At 40.3% G+C, this 18,651-nt stretch overlaps 1 long non-coding RNA gene across 1 annotated transcript; it reads right to left on the reverse strand.

Moving 5' to 3' along the window:
• Positions 1–2,915: 2,915 nt before the first annotated feature.
• LOC138119063 (uncharacterized) lies at positions 2,916–14,410 on the reverse strand. Its single transcript, XR_011155366.1, has 3 exons — positions 14,232–14,410; positions 10,740–10,859; positions 2,916–3,682 (listed from the first exon to the last, which is right to left on the reverse strand). It is a non-coding gene; the product is annotated as an uncharacterized lncRNA (long non-coding RNA).
• Between the last annotated feature and the right edge of the window lie 4,241 nt (positions 14,411–18,651).

The raw sequence follows: 18,651 nt of genomic DNA on the forward strand, positions 1-18,651 counted from the left end.
TCACTATCTCTCGGGGAACCACAGCCTCAATTAGATGTGAAGAACTGGGCAGTGCCTATCTTTTTCCATTGTCTCTAAGCCCATCCTAGAGCACTGACTTAGCTCAGACATCCAGCTTTTAGACAGCTACCCTTGGGTAAGATCTACACTCTTTAGCAGTATTTGATCTGCCAAGTAAGGGTGGACTTGCTTTGATTTTATCACATTTCAACCAGGGACAACTTTGGGTCCTTTTCAATCTGTACTCAGTAGCACTGCAGTGATGAAGAAACGAGTAAAATATGAGCAAATATTTACAGAGAACCTTGAGATTTTAGCCTAATTTTGGAGCACTCTGAGAGCAGTGCAAGCATCCTCAGTAAGACACAGAGTCCAGTGAAGATGCTGTGAAGTCAAATCTATTTTCACTTATTTCTACTTTCACTTATATTTTTGCAGCGAACTTACATCCATACATTCAGCAGAGTTGAACAAGATGAGAGAAACTAGTCCATTGTTTCAAGGGAGGAGAAAGCTAGTGTCAGGAGTGAAGGTGTGCTGACTGGCAGAGTGTGTGGTAAGGTCAGATGTTCGACAGTATTTATACACTGAAAGCAGGTTAGGCAATCTGCAAGAGATAAAAAATTGTCCTTTTGACTCGGTTCAAAACCCTTGGTCTGTGTTCACTGATCTGATTCAAGTGAGATTTCTATGAAAGTACTGGTGGAAAATAAGGCAGTGAAACACAGTACCTTTGTAAGCACACATTTTCATTAGACTTGGATTTTTAAAGAGGGAAGAAAACAAAAAAGAACTGCCCGTCAAACCTGCACCTCTTGAGGCTGTCTCAGCATAACTGCCTCTAACTTGCTGAGCATCTTGAGACTCATAAAAAGACGTTCAAGGCATTTTTATACTAACACAACAGTGGATCCACAAAAAGACCAGCATGTCATGCATGGAATGAAAAATAGCAAGAGTTCAAATATGAAAGTAATGAGTTCAAGTGAGCAGAACCAGAAAAGAATAGGTCCAGGAAACAGAACAAGTACATCTTGGAAAAATCAGTCTTTTTTTCTCTGTGGTCCAAGTTAGACTGACACTTGGAAGGGGTTGCCAGATACTATATGGTTAATGGATTGTCCTGGACAGCCTTGTGTGATACTTTTTGTGACTCTCATACAAAACGTATTTGCGGAACACTGACTGAAAAATCTCCTGTGCTGTGGAAGATAGTCCTAGGGTTCCACAATTCAGGTTGTATATGCAAAAATGTTTGTGATTACCTGAATCAAAGAGGACCATTCTTTATTGAAACTATTTAATTTGTTGCTCATAAACCATTGATACTGTTGAGCACTGCAAATATCTTTACCTTTTAAGCACAAGCTTTTAAAGGAACCGTTCACAACATGCCTTGGTAAGAGAAATTTTTCTTGGGTTTTCTCCAACCATTCTTGGTAATGTGCTAAGTTCTTCCATCCATTACCTTAGGAATAGGCAACACACTTTAATCTAGAAGGTGGTTTCCTGTCCCTTCATTATCTGGTTCTTTAGCAAATCTTTCTGTGTTAAGCATTGTTTTTATTTCTAACTGAATACATTAGGACTTAAAAATTTTGTACGGACAAAGTAGGTGTGGTACTATTTATAAATCAAGGGCAAGTTATGCAGTTTTCATAAGGTGGTTTATATTGCATATTTGAAATCTGGAGGTGTTTCAGGAATGTATCATAAAACCACCTTCCATAAACTGTCTCTCAGGAAACACTAATGATAACAGAGGCAGACAGATCTCACTTTAAACAAGTTACCTTGTACCCTTGATATACTAAATTTCTGGAATTTTTTTTACCAGATTGAAAATCTTTCCAACTTTTTGAAGTCTTATCAACTAAGTTTTCAGAAGATTCACTTTACTGCTAAGATTTCCAAACAGTCAGTAATGTTGAGGCTATATAGCTGCATAAATCTTGCCTCATAAGTTTTACAGATTTATGAAAATCCTAATTGTATACCATGTACTGGATAAAAGTAAAAATAATTCCATATATAAAATAATGAATGTATACATACTACTTAAGCTTCCAGACCTCAAAATAGTGAACTTATAGATGCCAGCAAAAGATTTAACATTTGTGCAGTTTACTAAATGTGAACTGTAACTTTTCTGGATTTTACCTCACTTATTATTTTCACAGAAAAAACGTGTGCAAAGCTTCATGTCTGACAATGTGGGTGTCAGAAGCCTGAAAAGGGTGAAACAAATTGGAAAAGTAGAATGAAAATATATAAAAACCTGTAAAATTACTATGTTCCCTGACTGTAGGCAAGAGCTATATTTAGATCTGGTAACCATAATGGGATATTGGTTAGAAGATGAAGGACAAATTTCAATACATGTTCATTACTTTAAAGAAATTACACCTTGGAGTAAGCCTTTTATATTGAAAAAGTACAGTAGTAAAAAAAAAAAAGAAAATCTTTAGTGCAGAAAGTAGTTTACCTAGCCTATGTTCATTTTGCTGCTGTTGGATATAACTGTGTAAATAAGGAATGCTTTTCACAGCTAAGATTCTCAATTTTTCCCCCCTTCAGCAAAGTCAGTTCACACCATCATGACCAGTTCTTGTGTGAAGAAGCCCTGGGAGAGTTCCATTTTATTTAACTATACTGAAATATTTTTCTTGCATGTTAAATATCCAAGGTCTAATAAAACCTATTTACCATCTGACATTTATCTCGCTTGGGGTTTTTTTTGGTGGGAGGCCTTGACAGCCCAGAGGAATAGCTAGGATACCACAGATAAAACACAGATATTGATTTTTCACAAAGGAGCATTTCTTCCAACTGTTTCCTAAGTATTTGAGTTTAAAGCATGTTAATTGAAACACAGCACACATATAAAGTACAAACTATTTTTATTCCTTTACACAATTCCTTCTTTTTGCCCTGATGTCATAATCATTCTGACTACACCAATATCTACTGAAAACCATCTGGATTTGCAAAACTAAACACAAACAAACACCTGTAAATCAGAAAATCTGAAGTAATAAAAATAAACTTTTCCAGATTATTTTATAATGAAAAGGAACTACTGCTTTGAGGAACTCTTTGTGTAACTCTTCAGAGAAATTACATTATGGATCTTGGATTATGATGTATATATCAGCACAGTTTGAAGTTACTATGTTTTGAAAGACACCATGTCATAGATGCTTAAAAAACACTAACAATGAGAGAGAAACATTAAAACAAAATAAAGCTTTACTGGGGCTGAATCTGATTCAACAGGTTCAGTTTTCATCATGATGCACTTAATGTGAAGCCAGAATAGTAAAATGCCTGAAAGGAGATTGTTTATCCCCCCACCTCCTCTCCCCACTGTCAGCCCTATCTCCCAGAGTCCAGCTTGGAGCCTTGTTTTAGTGAATTGATACGGAGGGGTCTGACTTGACAGTGCTGGGTTAATGGTTGGACACACAGGGACCAGGCTGGGACATAAGGCAGCTCTGGTATTATTGTAAAGAGGAAGAATGGCAGAACTGTGTTGTGAAGCTGAAGTCTGTACGATGTTGGCTTTCGGGTGCAGACCAAAGAACAAACATTCCCATCACATGAAGGACTCTTCTCAAGTGAACAGTGGAAGGATTTCTTCATCAGAGTCATTCCAGCAGCCACAGCTGATCATGTTTTAGGCCTGTAGAAAAGTTTTTCATAGGAATTAGCTTGGAGAGCAGCAATCATGAGGTAATTCTGTTTTTCAAACAATAGGAGCTTGAAAACTGCTCAACTGCTCAAGTATGATGGAGTAGGAGGGAAGAATGACAAACTCCATAACTCATCAGCCTATAAATTTTTTAATAAATGTGCCAGCTACTTTCAGGGTGTGTCTAAAGGATGCCCTCATGGAAAGCTGGTGTGTGGATAGGTAGAGGCACAGGTATAGGGCTGGCAGACTGACTTGAGATAGGTCCCAAGCCACGGACAGAGAGAAGTAATGTACAGAGAAAGAGCCTGAGACACGATGAGGCCACTGCTTGAGGAGGTGTCTCTCAGCAGGCAATGGCTGGGGAGGGGTGATCAGCCCAACATAAGAGCAAACAGTTATATGGGCAGATGTCACTGGTCAGGTATGTTGTTAATAAGGAAGCAGAAGGAACCTTGCTGTTTGTCCTAAAGGACTAGTAAGTCCTTGAGCATACCCCCCACCAGGCTTCACATTTGGATGGAACCCCAGCGACAGAGGTGACAAATGGCAGAAATGCTAAATGCCAGCCAGGGTATCTACCCCCGAGAGGGGGCACTTAATCTGCTGATGAGACTGTGAGTCGTCAGGAGGATTTTGAGGAACTTAGTTTGCCATACTAATTACATCAAAGAGGAGAGTGAGTGTGTGGTCATCACAGACATTTGGATTATTCATAAATGAAGCGGCAAAGCGGAAGACTCTTTAGAAATCACATCACAGCAAGAAAAATAAAATTGAATAAACACATTAGAAGGATACTGGGAGCAAGAGTGAAAAGGAGGTACAGAAACACAACAGGTCTCAGATTAACTAGAGATTGTCAGTGTGCAAGTTGAGTTTGACCATGTAAAGAGAATGGAAGTGAATGGCCAGAAAGGTTTATATCTATAGCAAAGAATAGAGAATTAAGTGGTTGGCTTAGGCTAAGCATTGACTGGAGAGATGCTAAATCTCTAAATTACCTACATATTTCCCAGATCTACATGATTATTGTGTCTTCATTTCAGTGCAGATCTGCTTCATGGTGAAACATGGACATGCATGTGGTCCTCAAACTGCTGACCTCTACAAAGGACGAGGTTTTGAGCTGAAACACCCCGTGTTATTCTCTTAGGAGTGGGCACAGTGGAGAACCCGAAAATCTGTCTTCTGCTATTATTTACATTATGCTGAGAAAATTGGAACATAAGAATGAGCACACAGCATGGGATTCTGGTAAATCCATCCTACCAAAAAGTGCAAGAAAGTTGAAAGCCTAGTTCTTAATGTGAAGAGAAATGGAATGATCCAGACCTTTGGAACCTGATGGTTTGAATTCAAAACCTGTACAACTTGAAAACAAAATGTATGATAGGAATAATTAAAGACATGGAGATAAATAGAAGATGGGATAAAAGGTTACATACAGTAACATACCAGACTCAAAAGAACACTTGTTCTGAGAGATTAAATTTTTAAAAAATAAATTTATGTTGGAGATATAATTTTTCTTTGTAAAATATTCCCCACTGGAATAAGTGGGGATTAATACAAGAATTGTAAGGTGCACCAGGAACCAACTAAAGACAACCAGCAAGTGGGGAAGTACCTTGCCACAAGAATGTTGGCTTGCTAAAGAAATTTTCTGATAACAGAAATTTGGAAAGCATTCTTATTAGGGAGGAGAATCTGAACAAACAGGAAGAACTAGATGACCTTAAGGAGTGAAGCAATTGAAATGGGATAATATTTAATGGTATCAAATAGCATGCTCTGTACCTAAGGATTTATAGAACAGATTTATGCAATAAACTGGGAGCACATCTGTTCAAAATGTGAGGAGCACACCCTGAATGTGCTAACTAGCCACAGGATCTGTTGCCAACATAATGCAACTGTGACAAGGGTAGTGCAAACCTAAAACCTGCCAAGGGCCATTTCTAATACAATTCAGAAAGATCGGTGCTATTGCTAAAATCCTGGGAGATCTTGATTGGGCTATTATATACTGTCACAAGGTAAGTTTCCTCCATCCTATATTAGGCATCTAAAAATTAAGTATTTTAGTATGAACAAGTCATCCAAGACTCTTTTACATGTGCTGAAAAGAAACCAGAAAGCTGTTAATCTCAGTGTGTAATAATGTCTAATACAAATCTAAAGCAGTGGCTTCTGGAAGTTTCTCTCGTCTCTTCCTCATCTTTGAGTATAAGGGCATGAACACCTCAGATGGGTGAAAAGTGGGTGAGGTGAATCCAGGTCAGGAACAGAAGCTAATGAACACAGTCTCACCCTTTTTGCCAGGAACAAAATGTATAAATTGACTTGATAAAGCCCGAAAATAAAAAGATGTATTATCATAGCCATGAGTGTTTACAGCTGTGGTGAAAAGTTCTAGCAGGTTTTAAGAGGAAGACCAATGCCAAAGGAGACTAGCAAAGAAAGAAGGACATTGAACAACTTTATTCAGTCCCATGGAGCTACATTTAAACCTTGCTAGTTATCCACTCATTGTTTAATCACATCTATGCTTTACTTTAGAGATAGTCATTCAATATTATAGACAACTTCATGACTTCATGGTATTTGCAGTATATTTATAGCATACACCTTCCCAAAGTAAAACACTGTGTATACAAAATTGTCCTAGACTGGCCTGTTCATGTTTGTCAGTGGCTGGCAAACCACAGTGTTTGTCAGTTTGCTAAAGTAATCTTTGTTTTGCCATTATCTTTCTTTGTCTCTCCTCTAGACACAACTTGGCTAAGATTCTGTCTGAATTTAAGTATCAGTACTAAATTGTTGTGAAAAATACTGCTTAACACGCTCTAAACAGACATATTGTCCATGACAATAAACATAAATCTTTGAAAATGCCCTGCAAAGTAAATGACAGAACTTCAAATAAAACTGTCCTGCTTGGTATAAGGTTATACCATTATTATGAATTGTGCATCAGCACATATGTTTCTCAAATACTCTATGTTTCTGCATTATTTTGCAACCCTGTGACCTAGTCTAGCATTAAATCAAAAGAAGTTCAGCCTGAGTTTTATCCTTGCCTGTAGAGCACACGCACCATTACTGTTCCGCAAAGAGCTGTAAGACATTTAAACTTCCATGCTATATATCTGCATAGCCATTTACATTTTGCCTCTTTCTTGAATATGACATCTAACATGTGACATCAAGAATCATCAGATTCATGTATCCTTTCAACATCTCATGACTTTCAGAAAGATTTAAAGGGGGAACTAGAAGATTTGTTTATGATCACACCCTTCCCAAGCTCTAACCACAGAACTGTCCTTTGGCCAAAGAACTGGGACAGAATCACTTACCTCCTGTACTTCTTCTTGCCAATGCAAGCAGAGATATAAAACCAAGGACAAAGCCTTCTTTCTAGGTATACAGAAGAGCCCTTTTGAAGACCCCAGTGGGACAGAAAATTCCCAGAAAACAGACAATGTATTTGGGGTGGTAGCTTCAATATTCTGCCTGAGGGTGCCTGTGTGCCATCATGCCTTCCCAGAATGTCTGACCCATGAAAAGTCTGTCAAGCAGTTACAACTGGTGGAGAGTGGAGCTATTGCTTGATTTCAACAGTAACAAACTGCAAGGAATTTATTCTGGGATTTTTTTAGTAAATCAAGCATATGTGATTGCAGTGTCAGGCCCCCCCAATAACCCCTGAAGCCACTGACAAACCTCAGCCAAACCTGGGAGAACTTCAAAAACAAATTAAGTTCGTGTAAGTCTGCAGGGGAGTGGTGGTGAGATAGAGGAGGGAGAGCCCCAAGGTTTTCCCTCTGGAAGGGGAAGGGTAGAATGGCACTGTGGGGAAGCAGCAGCATTTGGCACCATTTGCTGGGGAGCAGCAACCTCTAGATGGGTATTCTGGTTTGCAAATTCCAGCATCATCTTTTACTCTTGCAAGCCAAATTCAGGCTTGATTTGAAAAGATGCACAAAACCAGTGAGCCACTGGAGAGGTCTGCTTAGCTGAAATCCCCTACAGAAAGCGCCACTCCAAGCACAGCAGGCACCAGCACCTCAAGCCCAGCCCGTTTCTCCTCCTTGTCAACACTGGAGGAACAGCAGGAAGTGGCCTCCCTGTGTTAGCACTGTTCTTTGTTACGGCCACCCAACCGGATCACAGCAGGATAAATACCCAGGTAATATGAATACTGCTTTCCTTTTCTTTAGAAGAAACAAAATTCATATCCTGATGATGTGTCCCCTTAAGAGATAACCCTCAATGCACTATGAAGATTGTAGTTTCTCCCCAAACTGCCTTCAAATGCTACAACATGCACCTGGGATATCATTTCAATAATGGCAATAATGGAAGACTTCTGTCGAGTTCTCTAACAAAAAATCAAGGTCTAAATTCCAGTATATATAAATAAATAAGTAAATAACGTAGACAAATCCTTCTGTCCTCCTGTTTTTAATGAACTATCACTCATCTTCCCTCTTTTGTGAAAGGCTATGAGGCAGCTGAAATGGAAAAGTTTAGCATCAGTTTTCAGAGAATGGGGTACAAGACTTTTGCTTGTTTGAGGTAAACCTGTTTTACACTATCCCCTGTGAATGAGCAGATTCCAAAGAATGTTTGAAAGAAGGTTCCTTGATTCCTTCTCCAGATTAACATGACCAGCTCTTGGATGCTTATGGGTGAATTTAAACTAAGCAGAGTTCTCCAGAACTGCAAAAAAAGGGAATGCTTCTGTGTCAGCTGGATTCTCGTATGATCACACTCTCCATGGAAGGAGGGGAAAAGTTTTATTATTTTGTGCAAATATCCTTCTGTGGAAACTAAATATAAATGGTTTAGCAGATGAAGTTGCCATGAAGACTTCCAGTTCAGAGCAAGCTCCTGTAATTTATTACAAATACCAAAGGCCAAAGGGGGATGAGCTGTACTTCAGTGGTGGAGGGAAAGAATCTCCCAAGAAAAAGCCACGATCAACATGTCATCTAGGCAAATTAATATCCCTACTCCCAGACAGAGAATTTTTTTTGAAAGGGAGGGAGAAGGGGTGTTATTTTGTGGTATAGGAATACTTCAGAACTAAGGGCTTAATTGCACTTTAGCCATGCAATCTTGTTTTAGATATTGCTTCTTTCAAATATCTAAGACCTTTCTTCCTTGAAAGTTCACATCTTTATAATGCCATCTAGTAATGCTTCATAAAGTATGTGAGAACCAACTGAGGTAGAAGTCCAGATTGCAAACACTGAGATTAAGATCATTAACACACACACAAAAAAAAAACCAACAAAAGGCATCTTCCGCTCCCAAACAAAACAACACTGATCCTTCTTTCTTACTTCCTGATTTGCTAATCAAAGATAACTGGGGAGAAACAACCAACAATGTTTATACCTGCACATTGGATGCTGCCCTCCGGGCAAAGGCCTGGCACCTTCCCTCAGGTGCCGCTTTCCTGGACCGGTGTCAGACACTTGAAGTAAACAAGGAAACCCCTGGGGAGAGGCAGCACGGGGCAAGGACAGGGCTGGTGCTGACTTGCTGGCTCTGCACCTGCCTCACACCCTGGCACCTCTCCCGCTCCCTGCCCTTTGTGCACCCAGGCGTGACAGGCTGGGGTGTTTCTCTGAGCAGGTTGTATCATTAGCTCTGGAGGTAGAGGGGTTTTCCTGCCCTGTGTTTGCACAGCACCTAGGAGGCTGGGTCCGTATATCTGTAGGACTGCTGGAATAAAAACTTGAAAATAGCAAGTAGCAATGGAGCTGAAGACACTCATCCAGTGCTTTTACCCTCCAGGTCTGGCAATGTTGAAAGTTCACTGTGTTACCAAGGAGTTCCTTGAGTGTCACAGGTCCTTGCTCTGATAAATTAGTGTCTAATCCTAAAGGTGGCTCATTGGTTTTCAGTATTAGGCCCTTAATCTCCTTCCCTAGCTCAGGAATCTTCTCACCCTGCACCCAGAGAAATCATCAGTCATTCCTTTGCCCAGAGTTACCAAACAACATCCAATTTTTTAGTAAAGATGTCAAATTGTCTGTCTAAACATCTTCTGGTTTTGGCCTGAAACTGATATGGGTTGAAAGTCTCCAGCCCTTCCCTAAATCCTGACAGTTGGCTAACAACAAATAAAAAACAGCCCACTGATTTACTATGTCGATCCCACATTGTTGTGCTCTGTGTTTCTTTAAGAAAGGTGCGAGTATATGTGTAAGAGTCTTGAAATACAGTGGTTGCCATGGCAATTATCTGTGTTTAGAGAGTAGAGGGGAGTAAAGTTCCATGTAAGTGGTCAGAGTAGAGTGCAAGTTAAACATGCCTCTTTGCAGGTCTAAATTATGTACTTTTCTCTCCCCGCCCCATCCCCCCTCCAAATATTTGTGAAAATATGCATAGATTGTCTGATGAGCTCCAAACCATTCTTGCAACAATGCCAGATTTTTTTTCTCCACCTCAATATTCCCACTTGCCTGTAAATCCTGTGAGAATAAAGCACAAAACTGCAGAATGGCGCGTCCACACTCCCATCCCGGAGTTTGCTTATCTGGTTCGTTTCTACTTAGTGGGACCGAGTCCATTACTCTTACAAAACTAACAGATCAAAAATATAGATATCACTAAATGGCTGTAAATTTAATTGGAAGAGAATGTTATATAAGTATAAATCATCAGGACAAATATCCCTTAGCATTTATACTGTGCTTTACATTTTCTAATTACTCTGTGGATTTGTTGCTTTAGAACAAATATGCATTGTGCCTGGAGCTGGAACATCTATTCTTCATAAATCTTTGTCCTCATGTTCTCTCTTATTTTCATTTATCAACCTAGATTTTTCCCCATTTCCTCACATATGTGATAAGGGTGTGATCCCCAGCCTCCACATGCATGCACACGGCTTGTGTAGTTATTTGCCAGGTGTTCCACATGCAAGGTTGGCTCTAAAGCCCTTTGCCGGGCTCTTTAGCTCTCCCATAGGAATATTCTAATGCTTAAGGACAGTGATCACAACAGAATCTGTACAGGTGATGGTTACCTGCTCCCTCTTTCACAGGGATAGTATTGACCTTGGACTCCACAAAATGAAGGGTGATTTTCAAAGTATTCACAGGTGAGACTCCATTCTGGCCTGAATGCCGCTTCTCCTGGAAATGGTCTGTGACAATAACAAAACCAGAATACGTATCTTGCAGCAGGCCTGTAAGGAGCAATGGTTACTCTAGGAAGGAGCCACTGTTTAGTGCTGATTTAGAATTCGCATACAGCACTGACATGCTCCACTCGAATATAGAGCGAATTCAGCAAAGGAATTGACACCATGACAGTTTGACATAGCTGCTCTTTAAAACGTGTTGCTAGGGGCTTCTTTAAATATTAATGGATAGATTGCAAGATGGAAATATGTGATTAGATACTTTTGAAACACTGGATCCTGAGGCTCTACGGGTTTCCAAGCAGCTGTTAGTAAAGGAGCCATGGGTTTCAGCAGCTCTGAGCTAAGGAAAGGGAGCTCTATTTACTCCTAGATCCAGTAGGGTCATGTTGGATAACACTGAAGGCACTTCATCCTTCAGTTTCCATCCTTTACCAATGTTTTGAAAGTTGTCATAATCTTCCTCTGCAAAAGAATGATGGGTAATTTTATGGGGTTTTTAAGAGGTGTCAGGACTAAGCTCTACTAAAGAATCAGAAATCATTTGGTCCTTGCCTCACTGTTTTTAACCCAGTTTTACATGAGGCAATTGGTGACATTGATAAATAATTCAGTTGATGAAGGAAGGAAAACCAAAGATTATCAAAATATGATCACAGTTATAAGGAGTGTGACAGCATGATGCCTCCACGGCAAGGGGTTTTATACCCCCTTCTGGTAGGCAACACTGGAAGGGAGTCATTTTAGGGATCTAGGCAAGGAGATGGTGGTGAATAGTTGGAGAACAGATGTGGGAAAGGTCTTTCATGATTATGGGTGTACTACTTTCAGTGGAGTAAATATGCTGTACTGGTAAATTGTGTCATTTGCCACTAGGTTAGGGCTTGTATTCCCAGACTCTGAAGAATGGCAGATCACAAGCATCAAACCAACCACTCATTCACAAAGAAAGCGCTGCACCAGTAAGAACTTGTCTCTGAGCTGAACTGATCCAGTAATACAATTTATAGATTAAAAGACTCTCCCAAAACCACCACCTCAGAGAAATCCCATTTTACAACCAGGCAATGCACTCCCTTCCCTACTGTCTTGATTTACTGCCCAGCTATTGCTCTTCAGATTTCTCTCTTTATATATCCAGCTGATTCAGTGAGCATGGGAGCATGATGCAGACTCACTGGATAGTCTGATGATGCTGGGTGGCGTTGCTTAGAGTATCTCAGATTGCATTCGTTGCTTCTCAGGGTCGATAAAGACCCTGCCCCTTAGATTCTGCTGCCTAATGGCTCTATAATTACAGTAACCTTTGTGAAAGCTTAGCAATAAATAGCATTTTCCATGAGGCTAGTTCTGTTTCAAAAAACAATGACTTGCATATGCAGGGTATGACTGCTTTCTCCATCAGTTGAAGCCACATCATCTCCTCCACCTTGTCCCTGCAGCAGCACACAGCAGCCATAAGCTAGCCTGTGGCTTAACCCACTTTCTGAGGACATGGGTTAGATCTGTATTGTTCTGCTCATGTGTATGCACCCCATCTGAAAATACTCAAAGACAAAAGTGCAAGAGCATGAAATGAGTAGAAAAAGGCAGAAAATAAAATCAGAAAACTGTCCTGGTTACCAGGCAGTCTCCCCACCGCCTGGGATTACCTCAGGCTTACCAGATAGATTTTAACGAGGCAGGTTAGAAATGCAAAAGGTATCTTGGAGAGGGGGAAAGTCCATCTCATCTCAAAAGTATTCTTCACATTGTTGCAATTCAGCCAAAACGTGCATGGCTAACTGTCCTCTCAGACTGGGGAAGGAAGGTTTATGAAACTCCCAGTGATGGTGGTAGCACCAGGACATGTGTGGTCTGGCCTCCTCCACCACATGCTGCCCAGGAATCCTATCCTGCCACGCTTGCCAGGACTGTGGGTCAATTTTGACTTTAGTTTACCTTTGCACTTTCACAGCACACCCAGGCCAGGGATGAGCCCCCCTGTGGGCTCCATGCTGGCAGTTAGAATGCTGCTGGATAGACCCAGCAGGGTCCTTGCTCATGGGGGAGCATTAGGAGCATGATTTACAGGCAGTTCAGCCCTCCCTACCACACCAGACATGAAACCATGCACAGCCCTAATTTTGACCCATTTACTGCTCTTTCATAGACCTCAATATTGGTTTAACTTTATGTAAAGTATTAGCTGTTACAAAATAACCTGTAGATAAGACCACAACATAAAGAAATCTCATATTATTTCATTAACTATCAGTTTTGTAAAGTCATGAGCATTTTGGCCCAATCTTGAAAAATACCTACAATGTGCTCTGCAAACATTTGCAGACTTGCACAATAGCTTCTCTTTTTCCCCAGGACTCTTTACATGCCTCCAAAGTGGTTTGCTGGATTGCGCCCCAGACACTTGGGTACTCGGTAGCTCATCTACACGCTATAATGAGGTAGTTTGTATTAGATTTTCAACTTACTTGTAGAGCTTGGTCCATTTCAGTAAACTTTCTTCGTGAAGTAGGAAATATAAAGCTGGAAGCATTACAATACCCTAACCATGAAACACAGACTTCCTGCATTTCAGTCTAATTTTAAAAAGAAATAGTGTCTGTCATTCGTAAATTTTAAAATAAATCAAGTGCATGGAGGAAGGTATTAAAGAGAAAACACCTTAAAAACAAGTGGGGAAACTCAGTCTTTTTCATTCTGTGAAGAGTGTGACAGCATATGGTAGAAAGTGGGTGGTTGTTCTAAACATAACATGTATGTGTCCAACCTAAAATGTTTTATTGGTTCCTACTTATGAAAGCAGCAGCTAAAAATGACTGATGACTGTTCTTTCTATATCGGCAGCATGTAAAGGCCCAAGGAAAAGAAAAATCAGACTTTAAACTCATGAACATCTTTAAACAGCCATAAAACTCTGTTTGACATACTGTTTATTCCAAAGTACCCCAAGTTTAATGTTTCCTCTTTGTGAAACCATAAGACTACAATATTTTTAATATTATTATTATTATTTTCAGAGAATCCTAAAATATGTCCAGATAAAAAGGGGAACAATCTTCCCTTTTCCCAGAGTTACTGTAGCTCTCATCTCAATGTCCTTTGAGAGTACAGGTATCTAGGATTACATATCCGTGTTAGTTTAATACGAGGGAAAATACAAGTCACAACTACAAGCCTCCCACATCTGTAGGAGAAAACGGTTTTATCACCATCATCATTGCAACTGAGTATCTTATAAAAGTTGAGCAGGGAGGAAAACCTCTCCATTGTCCCCTCCTTTTTTCCCTTTGAGAGTTATTGTAATGGAAGGAACTGAGGCTGAAACTGGGAAATCTTGCACCGTGCTCCAGGTAAGTCCAGTTTGTTACTAACCTGTCCTCCTGTGGCAGCGACTCCTGCATCTGAGGCCAGCTGCCAAGCATGTTCCCTCTTCCTCCCACACAAGTTTCATTCTCGTGGTCAGCTGTTTCTTGGAAGCTAGGGAACATAATTGACATTGCAACTATCATGCTGTGCGCAGAGTGAGCTTACTCAACTTTGGGAACATGCTTTTCTTGCCCTCTCCACCCACCTTTCTCTAAAGCTATGTATTTGTTGGTAAAAACAGGATTCAGGTGTCAGTTATATGGGTGGAGCTCAGGTGCTTCTGCAGACGTGTGTCCTAATCCCCCTGCAGGGATTAGACGGCACCCAGGTGACCATCCCCTTTGGGTGACCTGAATCCAATGGCACAAGGAGCCCTATCCTTGCACCTTGCACCAACAGCAGCACTGGCATTACTGTCTGTGAGCAACCTCTCAGCTCAAAGAACGTCAGCAGCTAGCCAGCTTGCTGGAAAAGTTGTACATGTGCCTCCCAAACCTGTCTGGGCTCTGAATTTCACCACCCATGGAGCTGAGTTCCCCTGGTTACATGGGGTTCAGAAAGCCAAGTCTGGCCCAGCAAGTGTGGGATAATTCCCCAAAGTGCTGGCTGTGGAACAGGGGAGGCACATTTTGTGACTTTGTCCCAAAACAGCACAGCAAATTTGGGGTGAACATGAGTTTTGGAACAAATTCAAAACTGTCTGTTTGGGATTTGTGGTTGGGTTTGTGGGTTGTTTTTTTGGTTGGCTGGGTGGGTTTGGGTTTTTTGGTTGTTTTTTATCAATATGACACAACTCCAAGCCTTTCGAATGAAAGGGCTGCAGAGCCGTTCATCAGACAGTGCCTCACCCTCAGTAGGACTGGCCTGAGAGCTGCACCAGAGGATTCTATGGAAAAAATACTGCTCTGTGTTTGCTCAGTCTTACCCCTGAGAAAGGAGAAAACTCACCCAACCTGTTGTAGTAATGACTTTTATCAGAATTAGAACTTGAGAAAATCATTTGTGTCTATCCTAACATGATTTGTCCAAGTTTGGAAAAGGAAACACTGCTGAGACACTGTGGTTTTTATTGGTTATTCTTCTGAGAACCTCAAATCTTCTTATTCATAACCCAACATCTCCAGCCCCACATGTGGAATTTTTACTAAAACTTTTTTTTTTAATTGAACGTTGACCTGACAAAACCTTCAGATAACTTGAGTTTTATGGAAACAAAGTCACTTAAGATGTAGAAGGAAACATCAGGTCACAGAACACCTCAAAATACTGAGGAGAAAAGACAGGTTTTCAGAGAGTATTTATCTTCTCAGAAACTAATTCCCAAGTTAAATAGTTAAAAAGATCTTCTTCTTATAGAATTCACCATACTTAGGCCCTTGATAGTTCAATTATGAAAACAAAGAGAATTCAGCTCACCTTATTATAACTCATAGTGGTTAAGGACAAAATTTCAAAGATGGTTTTTTGAGAGTATCTGTATTTTTGGCAAAGACTTTGCTCCAGTGCTTTTCTTTAGTAGGATTAAAGGAGTTCTTCTATATAAAAATTTTTACATTTTGATGGATATTGAAATTAAAGTAATATTTTATGAAATCACTGCAATATAGTGAATGTACTTAAATGTGGTTTAAATTAAATGGTTTGGAAGAAAATCTGTGTAAGCATTGTCAAAAAACATTTCGTCAAAAGTAAAATTGCTGTTTTAATATACAGTTCTTTGCATGTCTTACATGAATTGTCCAGTTCTGCTGTATTAAAAGACCAAAAAGTCCATAGAAAATGTTCGTGTGGGAAGTATTCTCTTTGCTTTTAAAGTATTTTTCTCTATCTACTTCAAATACTAATTCAAACTGCATAAAACTGGGAGAAAATCACTGAATATCTGCAAACAGGGAAGAACTTAACAGGTGACATTTATTGGATGTCCTTAATAGGGCACAATTATCTATTTTCAATGGAAAAAATGACCAATCAGCTTAAATTGCCCACCTGAATGAATGGAGTCAGCTTCTCTTGAACCAGAAAAAGTGGATGAGGCCTGACATAGATGGTTTTTTTCTTTTAATAGGTTTCTCTGGGATCTATGATTTATTTAAGGTGGGAGCACTGACACAGTTACAATAAGAGAAAAATTGTTTCATAGTTTTATTGAACGGACTCCATCAATAACACTGGGAGAAACAAATTAATACAACAGGCATTTAAAAGCTAGTGATAACGAACCATGCACCAAATCGCAAATTTAATGATTATTTAATGATAAACTGCACAAAGAAAATGTGTGGTATCTGTTCTGCCTGGTTTCTGCTGAGGCACCTGCTGCAGTGCCATACTGGGAGATGCTGCGTGGATAGGGATGGGAAGGAGATGGGCAGAGAACAGGCTCATGGAGGTGTGGTGGTTATGCAGGTCAAGGAAGCTGCAGACCCAAGGAAGACAAGGAGTGGAGCTTTGCAAGGCCTGCTTTTGGGAAGCATCTCTGTGCAGCAGTGCCAAGGATGCCTTCAGCACAGAAAGGAAGAGCACATAAATGAGATTCACTGCTGACACGGTGCTGGTATGCATCTCACATGCACAGGAGACACTTGCTCCTTAAATGGGCAGGGACCACTTAGAAGGTCTTGCCTCCAGCTGCGAGAAACATGGACATCAGCATTTATGGTGGGTATTGTGACAGGTCAGTGGCTCAGCACTTCCAGTGGGCAGCTAACTGCTGCCTTGGGGATGTGCTACCTCCTGCTTGAGCTTCTTTTTTTCTTTCTTTCTCCTGCCTGTGTTCTTTTTGTGAGAGGCTTTGTCTATCACAGCATCAATCCTCCCTCTCTTCTTTGCAGCCAGAGCTCTCAGACATAACTGACGGGCACTTAGAGGAGTGTTTGTGTCAGTACTTCCCAAGCCCTCTCCTTTATCAGGTACTCAGAGTTAAGCACATGCTTAAATATTTTACTGGATCCAGGCCCATTCTCACACACATAAACCAGACAGGGACAACTAGAAGTGGTCAAGAAATGATGGGACAGTGCTCACCAGGAAAGCATGTGAATTGCTGTTAAACAGGCGATAAATTGCAAGAATTCAAAAAACACCAGTGCCATAATCCAGCTGTTAAGTGACCAGGTTCTCAGTGTGCACACACTTCCAAGAAAAATTAAAATATGGACATGAGGCAAGCAGTTGCCTAGCGGACTGCTGAGTGCACGGGATTTATGTCTGAGTAGTTAGTATTATATTACACTCACAAAGTGGTATCCAAATATCAGCAGCTGTGTCTTGTATCCATTATTTCCCTACTCCCCCATATATAAACCTTCCTCACCTTTTTAATTAGAAAAGCTGTTTATTGACTATGACATGGAAACATTTTACATGTTGTTGTCCAAAAATGCCTTTATTAAATAAGCAGGAAAATATGTTTGGTGGTAAATAGCAATGACCTTTAAAACAATGTCAAGCCCACACTCCGCATGATTTGTACGTAGGTATGTGTTCCTTTAAGTCACTGTATATTACCAGTAACGTGACATAGAAAGCTGCTATGGAAAGTATCTTTGGTTGAAGAACTGTAGGGTAAATAAATAATTCAAAGCTAAAGTGCACAGCCAACTTACCTAGTAAACTGCTAAATTCAAATCTGCTCATGGGAGGACTGATTTTATATGCTTATCAAGATGTATAAAATTCATTTTTTTTAATCATGAAAAATATTTACAGCAGTTAACTGAGGTCAGGACATCTCTTATTTTCTTGGCTGACTCATCCATCACTTGTGCAGCAACCTTCTCATGCATAACAGAGGAGCTCTGGTGTCACGCAAGGAGAGAAGGGGCACTGAGAAATGCAGGAAGAGAGACTGATTTCACCTCCGTAAAATAATGTCATTTTTCAGAAAACATTTACAGAAGAAAGCCCAACTAGGCTAGAGTGCATCCCTAGCCTTCCCCCAGGCCATTCCACTGAAATGAAGAGGCTGTTATTCCAGGAAATCAGCAAAGATTTTTCATGTTATTATTTTTGTTGATGCCATTTGTTTCAGTTTCATTTTGTATTTAGAGGAGGAAGACAGAGAAAGATGAGCAGGAAAAGTCTTTAGGGCAAAACACTTACTTTGAGTGGTAAATTATTTGAAAAGTGTTATGAACTTTTTCTAAGAAACCTCAGCAAGCTGCTTTAATAGAGATGCAAATAAAACTGTGTAAGCGACCCCAGATCTTATGTCTCACATTTAACAGACCCTTTTATAAGGAAGGGCGTGCCTGGGTGTGCAGGTCCGCATGGACAGACTTCGAGCTCAGTGCAAGAATGACGCAACAGCTCAATGTTTTACAGGATACTTGTACCATGGGAACTGCACAGGCAGGGCAAGGGTTGGTAGGAAGAGCTAATAAGGTATAAATAAATACATGTTTGTAAATGTGAGAAATCTGTG

Source organism: Aphelocoma coerulescens, chromosome 1 (assembly GCF_041296385.1).
Source record: "Aphelocoma coerulescens isolate FSJ_1873_10779 chromosome 1, UR_Acoe_1.0, whole genome shotgun sequence".
Taxonomy (NCBI): Eukaryota; Metazoa; Chordata; class Aves; order Passeriformes; family Corvidae; genus Aphelocoma; species Aphelocoma coerulescens.